We start from the raw sequence: 13,876 nt of genomic DNA, 5'->3' as shown, positions 1-13,876 counted from the left end.
GAAAGAGGAAGGGAGGTAGATGGGGGTGAGTGGCGGTGGTGGTAGCTTGATCAGCCGAAGAGTTGAAAGCAGGCCATGCACGCCCTCACCTGTGCCACGTCTCCGACACTTTCTGAGGGGGAAACGTCCTCGATTCCGTCCGTGTCCCACCGCGAGGCAAATGGAACGGCCGAGAAATAATGACTTCTCCGCCCTGTCTAATAGGCGAAAGGGATGGCGAAAATGGAGGGATGGAGGGGGAAAGAGAGAGATTAAGCAAGTGATTTGGGCCTCGACTCAAGGGCATGGACAGGCGCCTCGGCCAATGAATTTGTATCAAGGGACCGATTCGGACCAATCAAATCTTGTTAGGCACAATAGGCAGTTGGGCCCATTACCAAGATGGCTTATCATTCTTGATGGTTGCTCATAAACACGGGGAGCTGATTGGCGAGACATAAATCTAGACTTTTAATCTCGTTAAACTCCCTGGAATATGAGGTCTCGAATTTGGAGGGGGACCAAAAAGTTGGTTGCACCTTCCTGTAGTTGGAGAGAAGAGATGCTTGACAGTTTGGCAGAGATTTTCATGGTGGTGGCGCCTATCCATGACAATGCTAATGAGTTATCGGATTCTATCGAGAATAAATCGTTTTGAAGACTAAGTAGGATCTAGTTATAAATATGGACATGACAAAGCTATTTGATTTTTTTTTTCCAAAAATGATCTGGTCTGGTGTTAAAACATCATGCAATTTGTGAATACATTGCATGTCACCATATACCATAATTGGGAACTCAAGTTGGCAACAAGGACCATTAGTTACCCATGGCGGATGTTCCGAGCGATCTTGCATGACAATTAGGATTCTGCTCACTTTTGCTCAGTGAATTTTTCCTTGTGTTTGTTGAGTGTTCAGGTTGGCTGAGAGGCAGTTCGATGAGTGAGTTCATGTGAAGGCCCCTGCGATATGGCTTGTAAAAAGGGCCATCCAAATACATTCGGATTTGATATGATTTGCTAACCTCTTCAGATAGGAAAGCTAAATGCTTGCCACTTAGGTCCCCATACTGAATTGATCATATCAAGCCCAGGCACGGAAAGGGTATGGTAAATGGGAGCTTGAGGGTTACGGAACAGGAAAACCTGAAGTGAAAAGTGACATTGCTTTCCGAATTATTTTACTACTGGCAATCTGTTACAGCTTCCAAACCTTCAAATGGGACATGTCAAAAATACTTTGTCATGGAAGTATGTTTGGGGTAGAGAGGAAATGGAGTACAAAACAGGGATTACAGCAGATAGCCTGCAGTGTGTGTGTGTGTGTGTGTGTGCGCAGCAAATACCATACTGCAGGATGGTCATTGGCGTGATGAAAATGTCACGGCGCGAGCCGAGGCCGTCCGCCGTTCCGGATTCTTCCCATCAGCCATACGGAGGAGTAATGACCAAGTCGGCCGTCGCCCGCGCTGTGTGCGATGCCTTCTCGTTTCTCTGACATCGCGTCTGACATGCAAATGACAAGCCTGGTTATTCGACCGCCACTCTCCATTGTGGCTCTATGGGCGATAATTACAGTGCAGACCGCTGTCATGATAAGCCGTCACTGGCGCTCACGAGGTTAGAGATGAACACGCGGGGGGGGTTTAACAAAGACGGAGTACTTCGTCTGTGTAATGACACAAACAACGCGCAGTGTCCTCCGAGATTGAAGGTCTGCTCTTCTGTACGTTTCGTGTTTCATTCGAATTGAAGACAAAAATAGCATTTTAGTGAGCCACAGGACATGCAATAGTGATTCATTGATGCCACAAGCAAGGAACCACAAAGGCATTGTGATTCCAGCAAAGGCACTGGTGTGCAGTAGTATAAGACTATTGTCCACTGCTCGCCAAATGACAAGAATTTGGTATCTTCCTTGGGCAATTAATCCAGAAGTTGGTGAGAATAATGGAGTGGCTGGTGCCTATAACCAATCAGTTGTCCGATGGTAAAAAATCTCATGCGAAAACATGAACATTTACGCAAAGAAAAACTTCTCCATAACAACATTTGCAAAGGCACCTTGATTGACATGAAAAGTGTTACATTTAAATTTACATTTATTCATTTAGCAGACGCTTTTATCCAAAGCGACTTCCAAGAGAGAGCTTTACAAAAGAGAATAGGTCACTGATCATAACAACGAGATTGTCCCAAACATTGCAAGTAGCCCAAACATGAAGCATACATTGTGAAAAAGCCAAACAAGTGCCAAAAGGGAAGACCCATAAGTGCATGCAGTTATACAAGTTACAAATTAAAACAACATGAACCACAAAAGTGCAGGACTGTACCTGTAGAAGAACAATCAACAGTAAAATATTTCACAGCGAGTACAAGACTTAGCTTCGTTATATCTAACCTAAAAGAGCAATCAGTCACTTAATAAGAGTCATTGTGATCCTGGAGGAAACTAACAAGTCCAGCCAAGCATTCTTAAGTGCCGTTGTACTCCCGGAACAAGTGCGTCTTGAGCCTTTTCTTGAAGGTGGGGAGACAGTCAGTGTCCCTGATGGAGGTGGGGAGCTGGTTCCACCATTGGGGGTCCAGGCTGGAGAAGAGCTTGTGTTGGGATCGGGCGGTCTTGAGCGGTGGGACCACCAGGCGGTTGTCTGAAGAAGACCGTAGGTGAAGGGTGGGGGTGTAAGGCTGCAGGAGAGACTTGATGTAGTCGGGTGCAGTCCCGTTCACTGCTCGGAAGGTCAGTACCAGGGTCTTGAATCTGATACGGGCGTTGATGGGTAGCCAGTGGAGAGAGATGAGGAGCGGGGTAACATGGGAGCGTCTTGGTAGATTGTAAACCAGGCGGGCCGCTGCGTTCTGAATCCTCTGAAGAGGGCGGGTTGCACATGCTGGGAGACCAGCGAGCAGCGAGTTGCAGTAGTCCAACTTGGAGAGGACCAGTGCTTGGACTAGCAGTTGTAAACATGTTACATGTTTGACAGTTGCCTTAAACAAGAGCAGCAGCAAAATATCACCCTGAGTGGCAAATTAAAATTGCTGCCATAATTTTTTAAAATGCTATAGCCTACTTGATGCTAAATGCTGTACTTGATGCTTGAAATGAAATTGACAGTTGCGACCACTGTGGTTCAGTGAAAAATACTTTTTGATAAAGCATTCAACAGCGACTGCACTGTGTAGGGCCAGTATAGTCATTGAGCCTACATCTTATGTTTGACCTTGATAAGCAGATGGAAAATGCATTATAGTGGTCAAATATTGCTTGTGTATAGACACTGGCATAAATCTGGGAACACTGGACATGACGGTATATTCTGTGTACCTTATGTTCTGTAATTCTATTGTTATACTACGCTGTTCTTGCCCTACTTTCCCTGACTTGGTGTCCCCTGTCTTGGTGTCGTGGTGTTCGTATCCCTCCGCCTCCCTCCGTTGACCACACAACTCTTCTATCCAGACGCAGCCGTGCCCTGTTGGACCACCAAACCTCTCTCCGCTGTGAAGTTCAACTGCTCAAACAGTGAGCTAATCAGGCCTTCACAACTTCCTCTGCTTTTAACTGCCGTGTGCATGGTCATGGCCAATCCAGCAACCTTACTGCAAGTCTCACAAGGCTGCTCATGAGCAGCGAGAAGTCACTCCTCCGTTTCACTACAACTCCCATGTTTTCACCGACACGGGCCAATCAGAGCATGGGCCAGTGAACTACTTTTTAGTTCTGGGATTTGAAGCACTCATATTGTAGCCCAAGCGCTAAAGGCCTGTTTGTGCCATTTTTGTCTGGAACGAGGAATTACAGGCCGTGTTACCACTTTCACTCAGAGTGGCGGGAGACCCTCTCATCCCTGACCCACTGACCCAACCAAGACCGACTCACCACGCTGAATAAGACATTGCAGGACCAGAGAGAAGAGGACATTTAGTCATTTACATTTAGTCATTTAGCAGACGCTCTTATCCAGAGAGACTTACAGTAACTACAGGGACATTCTCCCCGAGGCAAGTAGGGTGAAGTGCCTTGCCCAAGGACACAACGTCATTTTGCACGGCCGGGAATCGCACCACCAACCTTCTGATTAATAGCCCGACTCCCTTACCGCTCAGCCATCTGACCCCCAAGAGGAAGCTCAATTTATTGCAGAACAGTAGCAGAGGGTGGCTCTCAGCCATATGGTTCATCATCTGGACCTTGGATGAGTTAAGTTTGGCTTTGATTGATGTCATAACAACAACACCAATGTAGTAGGTCCATGGTCTCGAGTTTGTCTTTACAAAGTGCCTGTCTTGCATTTACGTGCAGGTTTTATTTGACTTACTTACCATTACTATGGGCCCTCTGGTTTTGAAGATGTAGTATTAACACATGCATGGGACTTTTCTTTTTCTTTGGTTTTCGTTTGAGAGGATGAGACGCTAGCTCCATTGACAGGAAGTGGGCGCTGCAGAGGCGAACTTCATTTGGCCAGTGTGGGAGACGACCACAGAGAACACATCCAGTTTTAACGGGTGTCTTCTCTCTCCATCTTTTCATTTATTTATGAGGAAGATGCGCCGACACGTAGCGGCCATGATTGAAGAGAAATCAAGGACTAATTCATTCGTTCTCGGGTTTGCGGTAACTCTGCCTCGACATTGCGTTGAATCAAAGCAATATCCAGGAGTTAACACGCACACACGCGCGAACACACAGTGCTGTGATGGTTCGATCCTGCCACTCACCAGCCTCTCGTGACAGGAGCATGTCTACCACATGGCACGCAGCCACACCACCTGGTACCCTGGTTCCAGGACACCCAGAGGGGACTGGGTCTGGCATCCTAGCAGGGGCGCTCCGGGGCTGAATGTGATAGGAGTCCATAAACAGGGGATGTGACGTGCCAGAAAATGACACTTGCAGGTGATAATCTTCCCTCCATTGATCTTTTCGGCATTTCGTTGAAAGCTTGAACGTGTCTCCGTCGAGGAGAACCCAGCAACGTCTCTGCGGTTGGTGCTCTGGAGACAAACGGAAAAGCATCCTGGCCCTATAGGGTGTGACGCGCGCTGCTTTGCGAAGGCCGTGGTTCTTTTCGAACCGCGCCATTTTAGAATGCGTTTGCGGGGTGAGGAGAAATAGACGTATTCGATTAGGGGGCGAGACTGTTCACAACCGCCTACCGTATGTGCTATTCTCCTGGAGATCGAGGGTCGATGACATGCGTGTTTTGTGAAGATGGTGAGAAGGACCCCCCCCCCCCCCCTTTGGGAGGTTTTCCCTTCCTCAAGCGCTCAGCAGCTCTCAGATGCATGCTGGGATTCGTTTTCCTCCACCTTTGATGTGAGCGGCTGTCAGGCGAGTGGTGAGTGAGGTAGGTCTCGAGAGATGGCCATTGATTGGATTCTTCAGTAATGAGTTTTTGTGGATTCGTTGACTGACTGAGTTGACATGGGCTCTTCTCGTGTCGTGATTTCTCCACTGCCCTACCTTAAGACAATGGAAGGGTTACCGAACAGAGATATTTCCCCGCTCGCATTTCAGGATCCCGCTGGTCCGCTCGGACTCACCATTGACTTGCCCGCGTTGAGGGATGTGCCTCAATCATCGAGCGCTTGCAAGATCGAGGAACAATTAGCGAATAATGTCAAGGGAGGGAAAACGGGAGAGTTTGAAGGGTCCTTCAGGTGATTCTGTCATTTGCTCGGAGGATCCGAGACTCGGTGCATGTTGTGTGTAACCATAGCCCCGTGTCTCCTGTTTCCACAGTTAATGGATATTTTATTGTCTTCTCATTTTCCGCGTCAGAAGATTAAAAACATAATCATCATGTTATTGTCAAGCGGGGAGATGTCCAGAGAGCCGAAGTCTGTGAAATTGAAAAAAGTACCCCCCTCCTCCCTCCCCCCGACAAATAGTGGTAAACAACATTTCCTCCTGTTGATCTTTCTTTTTTTTCAAGAGCAATCTTCATGTGTATCGGGTTGGAATGACATCTTTCCTGCGAAATTACGGTAGATTGTACATGTCTTTTAATTTGTTTTAAGTTTTCCATTCTCTATAACGGAAACAAAACGATTAAACGCCTGCCAAATCCCACATTCCCGAACGTGGGGCTGGTGATGGAGAGAACAGAATAATAAAAGATGCTTAAATTATTGATCTGGACATGACAGGACTACTGGCCCTCTGGGTGCACTTCATCAATATTTTTCATACAATTTAACCCGCTGCTACCTCACCGTGGCTATACATAAGCAGTCTGTGAATGATGCTTTCTCCACTGCAGCACACGCACGCACACACACACACACACACACACACAACCCCCACTGTTATGCATTATTGAAGCCGTCTGGTTCTGCAGAGCGTGTTACCTCTAGCGAAGGACTGCCTGCATGTTTTTCTGCCACCAGTCCCAGCCATCCTGATATTACCCCTGGCCCTCAGACAATGCTCAGGCCCCAGCTGCAGGATTGCATTCGAGCTTGCCATTGTATGGAACGACATGAAATGAAAAGCTTCACTGCGACTGTCGCCCATTTTGGATTTACACCTCAAATGCTGGCACAAAAATATCTTGGCGAGATTCGATGCAGTGTGCCTTTTTTTGGGGGGGACGTCTGATTTCCCCTCCCTCTCAGCTTACGTCCAAGATGAAGGCAAACAAGAGACGCGAGCCCCCATAGTAATCAGAACAACAACAAAAGACTCGCTCCCATTGTTGTGGATCGCTCTGATGGTGGTTCTCCATGCTAGCTCTGAGCGTTGTGGCTAGCCAGCACTGGGGCCTGGGACTCCCTGAGCCGGCCAGGTGGGGCTGTCCGCCCAGTGTGTGCTTGGGCCCGAAATCCAGGAAGCTTGGCCAGCGCTTTTGTCCCCATAGGCTTAGAGATACAGAGCTTAGTGCCGTTATAATGTCTTTAGATCCATCAAGAGGGAATGGTTGTTTTTGGCCGAAGCCTGCTGGTTCGAGACATTAAGTTATCTTATGTGCTCAATGTCTCCACTGTAATGGTCCAATGAGCAAGGTTTTGAAGTCGTCAGCACAGGAGTCACGAGTTGCAGTTCGTTTTTCGAAGAAATGATAGTATTTGTCACTGTTTTGCAGGTTAGGTTGTAATGTGACAGCACTCACAAGGAGAAGAACTGGGTGGACCACTTCAACTCTACACCACAATGTACTTCAATGGCATTTTACCTGGGCCTAACGGACACACATCCGAGCAACTGCCAGTTGACAAACATCACACGGCATTTAGGCGGCGAGGACAGGCCGTCTTTCTCTTTGTCCGCATCAGTCATCCAGCATCACCTCAGGCTTGAAACCAAACTATGCACGCCAAAGGACCAGCTGAAGGAACATCCCAAACACCTCAGTTGACACTTATATGTAGCGATAGCCCATGAAATAATGATGGGCTACTTTATTGGTCTTGTAAATGCACCAAGCTAATATATATATTTTTTTTTATTTTTTTTTTGGGGGGGGAATGCACCGCTTGTGTTTTGTGTGCCCTCAGGCCAGAATATTAACACAAACCACCCAGACGCATGCCCTGAGGGGCCGAGTGACCTGAATAGACTGCCTAAGAGGCGAAGGAACAGCAGCCCTTACCACGGGTTTAAAACCCGCCCCGCGACCAGGTCTGTCGGCGTGAATGATGCACGCTGTCTGTAATTCAAAATAGGGTGGTGGCGGGGGGGGGGCTAATGGACATTGTTTAGAGCTCTGCTAGTCCATTTAGACGGGGTCACAGCCACATTTCCATTTTGTTATAACTGGGTTTGTTTGAGTTCATCCATACAATGCAAAACAGCATAAGGTGACCCACTGTCCATATATAAACAGCCCCAGTTGTTAGCATTAGCTGGTACATTAGTCAACGACACCAGAGGGCCCCCACACCTTCAGTTACGCTTACATAAAATAAACACCGCGGGCCTTCATTTACAGGTTCCTTGACAAGAGAGCAGGCCAGTAAAACCGCCACTGCATCACAATGATGACTGTTTCAAGGTTACTTAACCGATAAATTATGTTCCGTGTTTTGTGGCGGAGCCATAACATCCACCAGTGACTGCTGCTGCAGCCTCCAGATTTATATCCCAGCTGGGGAGGCCGGCAGATGCTAATAGCGCAGCCTCCGTCTCCATTTGCCTGATATCTTTGTCTCTGCATGCGCCCACCTCCTTCAGTTCATCTCACGGTGTGTTCATTGGCCATGGTGACAAAGCATTATTTACTGACTTCGAAGCACATTTGTCTTCCTCGGCAAACGCATTTTGGTGGCCCTCTCACTTTTGTTAGGCCTACGTGACAATTGTAGGGGCCCGTAGGCCTTGGCGTACCCACGGATATCCGCGTTAAGCAAAACAATGCGATCCAAACTTACAACCAGCTTCCCCCCCCCCCTCCCCCCAAAAAAGCAATTTCAGAATAAAGGCAGGGCCCTCTGCCGTTGCATTCAACTGAAATCTGTCTCTGTTCGTTTCAAGGGGTGCTCGTTCACTCACAATGTAGAGGTGGACATTAAAGAAGCGCTCACTCAACCGGTGGGGTACTACGGCCAGGGTGCTTCGTCTCCGATTCTTAAGCTTCCTTACAACCAACCAGCCGCTAGATACTGGCGTAAAGCGGTTCCATGCCCCCTTCGACAGAGCACAAGGGCACGGCGCTGTCGAGTTGGACGTTAATTAGAGAGAGTGGTCTGTAATTCATGCCACGGGCTGTCAGACGGCACTCTTCGTCTTTCCTTTTGTCGCCGGGAAGAATCCCTCTCGCTTCACTGCGGCTTAATGAGTGATTACGGGTGCGTTTTGACAGGTGAATCACTTGCTCCTTCAGTACTTATTGTGTTAATGTTTATTAAACATCATACATACCATTGACTGAAGATGTCTTGGTGGAGCTTGGGTGTTTTGCGTCAGTGAAATGATGTGATGGTTGGGGGGGGGGGGTGATGATTACGGGAGGGGGTGATGGGGTGGAGAGGACAACTTTTTTTTATTGCAGTCTCCCCTAAAGGTCCAATTTTCACCCTCGAGGGGGAAACATAAATGGGACAATGTTATGACCAGGATAAATCACCTTCCTTCTCCAACTTAATATCGCCCACAAATCGCCCCTGTATTTAATGATGTTTGATCATGTGACTTTGCGGGAAGCCTCTCTCATACACATTGCTGTGGCCCCTTCGCAAAGGTCAAAGGTTGCACTTCCTTGTTTATGTCGCCATAGCTGAGATGGACAGCGAGATTGTTCCAATACATCTCCTTTTATTGGCACATGAATAATTCACATGATTTGAATAGGACCTTCTGGTAAATATTCTCTCACACCAGCCCCTCTCACCCATGTTTGTCCCTCAACCACACAACCTACAGTATTTCTGCAATGTGGCAAGCCGGAGTGGAAGTGAGATCATTTCCTATCCTCTGTAATTACGTAGCCAATTACACAGCTGCTTACATGTGTCGATTCGGTCCGATCATGGAGAGCCAGATGAGCCCCCCCCCCCCCCCCCCCACCGCGTACGACAACAAAAGCGAGTCACAGCGGCGGCCAATCACCACATGAGCACACGGGCACAACAGCTCTGTGAATCAGGAAGTACAGTACATGGCACTCGGCCTGCAAATGCTGCCTGACTAATGGGCGTGTCATGCTGGCCCTGTCTGTGGCTCTGCAGAGGAGCTTATCCCTCGACCTGGGCAGAACTCTGTCTGTCTCTGTCTCCCTCTCTCTCTCTCTCTCTCTCTCTCTCTCTCTATGTCTATCTATCTATCTATCTATCTATCTCTCTCTCTCTGCCCTCTTTATGTCTCTCTGCCCTCTTTATATCTCTCTCTCTGCCCTCTTTATGTCTCTCTCACTGTCTGTCTGTCTGCGCAAAGCCAGAGAAGGTACTGGTGATAGGAGTCCCCAAAGGTCTCCCTCCCTTCCAGGTGGCAATCCCAGGCTCTTGTTGTGGGCGATTGTGTTCAATCCTCCCCAGATACTTAGAAATTCATTCGCCTCTCTTTATGGCTTTGTTGGACCTGGTGTAGCTTCTTTCCCTCCACACACACACACACCCCACCAGACAGTGCAGAGGGAGAACGGCGGTAAAGGTGGTTTAGACGATACAGGCTTATCTTCCCTCGACACACAAACGTGCTAGCAAAAGCTATGAATATCTACCTTCTATGTGTGTTTATTAAACAGGGGAAGGCTGTTCTGTTGTACACTGGGAGTAGAGCACTGGGAACAGAGATGTCTTCCCTTTTGTGTATGCCGGGTTTGCTTTTGAATACCGGAATCTTCCCTGGTGGCGGTAGCTTGATATTACAGTTGTATTGGTGTCATGCAAAGGGTAAAAGATATGATTGCGTTTGAGGAAAAGAGGTGCATATCTCTCAGTTCTTTCCAAGGGCAGGAGTATGCATTCAGAAAAGTGAGTGTTTGTGATGAATCATGGTAAATGGAGGGATTATGTTTGCTGTTATAAATGGAGCACATTACATATTCTGAATAATCTTTCATCCAGAGTATTGAATGATTACTCTGTTATGAAAATGTAAATGACATGTTAACACTACATAACCAACACTGATTATGTCCAGATATTAGACTACAAAATGCAGTTATGCAGCGACTGATGCCAGATACTGAAACACTAGTCTTATTTGGTTGTCATGGTGCTACCGTTGCTAACATTTATGTTAATTACTACACTAGTAAAGATATACAGTATGCAGAGTAGATGAGTAGTCATATTCCGAAATGCACCTTATACACCGCCACAGCATGCAAACACACTTTTAAATATTCATGCAACCAAGGGAACATAATGCTGGGCAATTTGCGATTCTGCACGCGAAAACGGTCTGTCATGGGGACTTCTATCAGGGTCGCCGGAAAGAAATGGAGCCCAAGACATGTTTCCTGCCATGAATAATGCACAGTTACCAGGCAGTGCTCAATCAGCCTGGGTACGTCAAGTCTGGAGTCAAAGTCTTCTGCATGATTTCATGCAGTGATCATCAGTGGGCGGCATTCTCCTGCGAACATACCTGCGCGTGCTCGCCACTGCATCGATACCTTTTAAAAACACCGGGCTGGATCTTACATTTACATTTAGCAGACGCTCTTATCCGGAGCGACTCACAGTAAGTACGGGGACATTCTCCCCGAGGCAAGTAGGGTAAAGTGCCTTGCCCAAGGACACAACGTCATGCGCACCGGCCGGGAATCGAACTGGCGACCTTCAGATTACTAGCCCGACGCTCTACCCGCTCAGCCATCTGACACCCTGACATCTTCTCCTCGGAGTCTGCGGTCAGCTCAGCCTCACACATGCCCAGAGAAGACACTTTGACACCGGCGTGGCTGCGGGGCTGTCAGTCCAACAAGTTTGCCCGACACCTGCAGCTGTGGGAGGAGGGAGAGTCCCTGGGTCTTTGCTTCAGAAATCTCCAAACAGTGTTCCTTTGAATGTCAGTCTTCGAATCTAGATTTATAATTGGCATATAGTAGGTAACACTTTTTAAATTAGTATCTTGGTTTTAATATAGTGAGTAATTAGTGTTCCAGAATGTAATTATATATTAAGTAGGCCTACATGTTACCCAGTTTCATAGTCTAATACACACTAAGTACTTTGCTTATTTAAAGAACACTCGTGTAAAGTGCTCCGCATACATCATTTTATTTATATAAATATGAAAATGTGAAACAAATACAGAGTCTAATACTATCAGGGGTATGTTTGGCCCAGGTTTTACTTCTATATAAAAGCAGACGATCACAAGAAAACTGTGGGTCAAGTATTGAGCTCTTTCCCGGCAGAGCCTCACTGCAATTATAACTCCTACTTCCTCATTACTGCTGTCATGACAACAAACAAAACTAGAATACCTCTGAATGTCATCATCGAGGCACTATAAATGTTAATTGCAGGGGGGGGGGGGGGGAGAGCACGAAAACCCTGCATTTTCAGAAAAGATCAGGTATAAATCTGTCTCCATTTCTGAGTAGAAATGTTAATGGTAAAAAATGCTGAAGGCAGGCGTTGGTCTTCAGGAGAAGGTGATTTACAGCACTAGGATTGGCCCGAGCTATTATTCCCCATCAACAGGTCCCAAACAATCCCGACTCATCTCTGTACCAGTGGCCATTACTTTTGACCCGAAAAAAAGATCCCCAAATCAATCGGGCGGATTACGCCCAGAGCCATACCTTGAGGTGGCTATAAATCACAGGCGCGGTTGTTTTATCACCTGCATACGTTATTAAAGCTGTTATTGTGAGATGCAGCCCTCCTAAATTTTGGTGACGGCTCATCTGTAACTATGCCTGGCTCATTGTGTTCCAGACTACTGTTCTCAGTGAGCAATGAATTAAAGTCAGGCTGTAGACATTGCCCTGAACCCATTCGATTCTCTTCACAAGCAAGTTTGTTAATAAGATGTATAATGTCTTCCCTTACAAGCCTGTGGGCGAGACGTCGAGTGACGTCTTTTTAAGAAATACGATTGGCTAGTTGTTATGAAGGCCCTGCTTGATGGATGGAGCCGCACGTCCAATCAGACGGGAGGAGAGAGGGTGACTTTGTTTGGAAGCGAACCAGGATTTTGACGTCTCATTATCTAAGCTGTCACCGTGCGCCTTAAACCCCAGGAGCGTGAGGAGGGAATTAATCCGACACGGCGTTTTGCTTTTACAACGTCCGTGAGATGCATCATCTCAATAAACAAAGAGTCAAGTGTGTCTCTGGGCGTGTGGTTGTACTGTCCATTTATCATCATTTGGGCGCATTTTTTGGTTGACGTTTGTTTCTTCAGTCACCGCCATTGTTCTTTGCTCGGACATGACTCCAAACGTCTGCTGACACCCTGTTCACCGTGGATAAGACCAACAGTCGTTTCTGTTCAGGAAACCCGATAAGGTCTATGCGGTGTTAGTCAGCATCCTTTCGCAGCAACAGGAGAAAACCTTTCCGGAAGCCCTTCCTCGATCGAATCCTTGAGTTGTCTTTCTACAGCGATTAAATTGTACGTGTAAATAACATACAAATTGAGTAGGCCTATCTAACACTCGCCGGGCCCATCGTTTTTTGGGGGGGGGCAACGATCCATTGTTTGATCACAGTGCACCTCCCACTGCAGGCAAGACAAGACCGACTATTCTTCATAATCTTAATGTTTTGATGGAGCACTCAAAATCAAAAGTGGATTTACTGTCGCTAATGGCGCGGCCTCCTCTCAGCTATTTCACCTGCAATCCACACAGACACAAATGTCATTCGATGACTCAGTCCTCCTCATTTGCTCTCTCTCTCTCTCTCTCTCTCTCTCTCTCTCTCTCTCTCTCTCTCTCGGTCTGTCTCTCTCTCTCTCCGCCTTCCATTTTAGGAGCTGGGGAGCACCGGAGCCATTCTAGAATCCAGCCAAAGTAATCTGGGGTCTGGAGTGCTTTCACCGTGGGGCTGGTGGCTGAAGGAGGAAGATGAAGTTTGTCCTACCGGAGTGTCGTGAACAAGTAAACAAGGTATTTGTGAAACTACCCTATTGGACTGTGGATGCTGAAATGGCTTCCTAGTTCTCTAGGGTCATTGAAAGAGGAGGATGGTCATTATGAGTGAGGCGTATAAGGATAGGAGGGAGTGTGTGTGTGTGTTTGTGTGTGAGTTATTGTATGTATGTGTGGGATGTTTACGAGTTGGACACAGCAGTGCACCAAGTTCTTTTAACGAAGCCCAACTCACCTGAATCTAAGTGACACCTACAATACTCTCACCTCGTAGCCCAGAGAGAGGGAGAGGGAGGGGTGAGGGAGAAGGAGGAAGGAAGGAAATGAGGGTCTTTCGGTGACTCATGGAGAGACTTCTACACATCCCTGTCAGATATGAGCCCGGACACGAGCTTTTGAACAT

The 13,876-nt window shown here is 47.3% G+C and overlaps 1 long non-coding RNA gene across 1 annotated transcript in view; it reads left to right on the top strand.

Moving 5' to 3' along the window:
- LOC146254703 (uncharacterized) overlaps positions 1–13,427 on the top strand; it is a 103,662-nt gene extending 90,235 nt beyond the window's left edge. The window contains exon 3 of the long non-coding RNA XR_014731436.1: positions 13,356–13,427. This is a non-coding gene — a long non-coding RNA (uncharacterized LOC146254703). The remainder of the gene's footprint in view (positions 1–13,355) is intronic.
- The last annotated feature ends 449 nt before the right edge of the window (positions 13,428–13,876 follow it).

The sequence above is a fragment of the Hypomesus nipponensis genome, chromosome 16, assembly GCF_054491055.1.
Source record: "Hypomesus nipponensis isolate SF chromosome 16, ASM5449105v1, whole genome shotgun sequence".
Lineage (NCBI taxonomy): Eukaryota > Metazoa > Chordata > Actinopteri > Osmeriformes > Osmeridae > Hypomesus > Hypomesus nipponensis.
This window is presented reverse-complemented; position numbering and strand designations above follow the sequence as displayed.